Raw genomic sequence first — 2,500 nt, forward strand, 5'->3', positions numbered from 1 at the left:
CACATTATCCAATGGAGAATATATATTTCAAAAATTCAATAATATCAGGTCCCTCAATTCAGGTCCTGTTTTTTTTTAAGTATCTTCGCCTCTTGAGTAGCGATCTTTTGTCCATTAGATCGCTGGGTGTCCCATTGTAATAATTAATTAATTAATTACACTGGTCAACAAAATTTATTAAAATACCTGTCACACAAGCAAAAGGAGATGAACTTGATAGAATTTTTTTCTGCTGATTTCAAATGTTTTCAGGATTTTTCTATCAGGCATGCTTTCTCTGTGATAGCATATTAGATTATAAACAATTATAACTAATAAATGAGGCTGATACTTTAATGAAACTTACCTTTAAAATGTAGAAATGTATGATTTTCGAGTGCATTTTGCTTCTGGGGGATCCCTTTTTAGTGTCCAACAGTAATCAGCCAACACTGAAAAGCTCCACTTCCCTTGATACCTGTTTCCATGTTCAGAATGTCCTGGTGAAACCTCTCACCATGCTCGTCACTGACGGCGCCAAGATTTGCAGGGAAAAAGTCCAAGTGAGAGTCTAGGAAGTGAATTTTTAAGCTCATATTGCATCACAAGGCTTTGTAGGATGTCAGCATCTCTTTTATGATTTCAGAATAGTCATTTCCTTTGTGATTTCCCAAAAACTCTGCGCAAGCTTTATTAAATGACAGCCATGAAGCTTTTTCAAGATCATTTAATCTCTTCATCAAATTTCTGGTCTCTCATCAGCTCCCTAACCTGTGGTTCAACAAAAATACCTTTGATTTTTGCGTCACTTACTCTAGGAAACCTATTTTTTTCAAATATATGAATACCTTGCCAGTTATATTTATACCTTTAACAAATATTTTGTCAACTCTAACTTAATATGCAAAGGAGGCAGATAAATTTTCTCTGAATCAACAAGAGGAGGATTGAGAAAATTCTTCTCTCCTGGGACCAGAGATCGCTTCGGCCACACATTCTTTTCATAATGATTTTTCTTACCCCGACTATCCCGCTCACAGAGAAAGCAACAAAACTTTGTGTAACCCATCTGCATTCCAAGTAAAATTGCCACAACATTTAGGTCACCACAGATATTCCATTTATGCTCTTCATACTTAATTTTTTTGACATAGAAGCTTCATTCATACTCTCATATGTTTCCTTCATGTTAGCTCCATGGGCCAAAGGAACAGAAGGAAACTTATTTCCACTGTGGAGCAAAACAGCTTTCAGGATCACTTTCGAAGAGTCAGTAAACAAGCGCCACTTATTTCTGTCATATTTATGGTTAAGTTCCTTCATGACAGAATATACATCATTGCAAAACACCACACCATCCTAAAGTGAGAAAAAATGTTCAAAATCACAATGTCGCTTACGATGAAAACTAACTTTGGACTCTTTCTGAGGGAAGATTCCAGCCCTTTAACCTGAAAGCAAGAAGTTCAGATTGCTTTTTTGACCAATTTAAATCCAACACAAGATCATTCAGCTCTTCCTTACTCAATAAATGTGGTTCACTTGATGAACAGTTTGGCTGAAAGTGCATAATAATCTCATGCAGTGTTGCCAAACTCTGTGTTGCCAACTACTTGATTGAAATTTATCCCACGTAACGTAACATACAGTAGAACACAAAAAACTGTAGGTGATGAAAAAATTGACATTATTTATGGATTCTGCATGAAAAAGCTACTGTTTTCCTTGAAACAAATCCTTTGTTGACCAGGGTCATCAACCCCAGGACTTTTCATTACCGCATATTTTCCGTTCCCCCAATTTATCTCTTTATAATCCAAGACATCTATCAGAATTACATTACCACTTTGATTAATCGTTTTCCGTAAAAGGAGAGCTGTCTGTGACATCTGTTAGTATTCTTCATTCTACACACCCTCCTCTTGGGTGCGTAAGCTACCATGAAGTCTTTTATTTTGGTCAGAGTAAACACCGTGTGAGGATGGAACCTTTATTAAATGTACTGAGCTTAGCTTCTTGAAAATTTGACAAGTACTTGAAAAAAGATTGAAACAGAGAAACGTTGTACATTTAATAAAGTTTTCATCCTCACTTTGTATCTACTCTATTTTGTCGGTGATTGCCATTTTAGATCACCGTCTCTTATTTTCTCCTTTGGCTTCAGTTCTTTCAGATTCATTGTCTCAGTTTATCTTCTGTTTAATATTGCCTTATCTACTTTTATGTTATTTTCCACATTTATCATCGCCAGCCTTCCATTATATCTTTTCTATGACTTCTCCGAACTGCGTGTCTACCATTTCCCAGTTATGGTTTAACATTTTTTACAGCTTAGTCTCGATTAAGCACAAAATATCTAGTTCGTTCCTATATAAGTAATCATTGATTTCTAACCTGGTTGATAATAGCCCATCCATATTTGTATATCGTCACCCTCATAAAGAAATTGCCTAAGTCGTTTTTCGCCGATTTCTGGATTTTTTGCTAAAATATTTCTTTGTTGCGTGGCGCTCCTAGTCAT

At 35.8% G+C, this 2,500-nt stretch overlaps 1 protein-coding gene across 2 annotated transcripts in view; it reads left to right on the forward strand.

Moving 5' to 3' along the window:
- LOC143027020 (esterase E4-like) overlaps nucleotides 1–2,500 on the forward strand; it is a 29,553-nt gene that overhangs the window by 2,860 nt on the left and 24,193 nt on the right. The gene's annotated exons all lie outside the window — the stretch shown is intronic.

This window comes from Oratosquilla oratoria, chromosome 7, assembly GCF_046742065.1.
Source record: "Oratosquilla oratoria isolate Oo_2021 chromosome 7, ASM4674206v1, whole genome shotgun sequence".
In the NCBI taxonomy this organism is placed as follows: Eukaryota; Metazoa; Arthropoda; class Malacostraca; order Stomatopoda; family Squillidae; genus Oratosquilla; species Oratosquilla oratoria.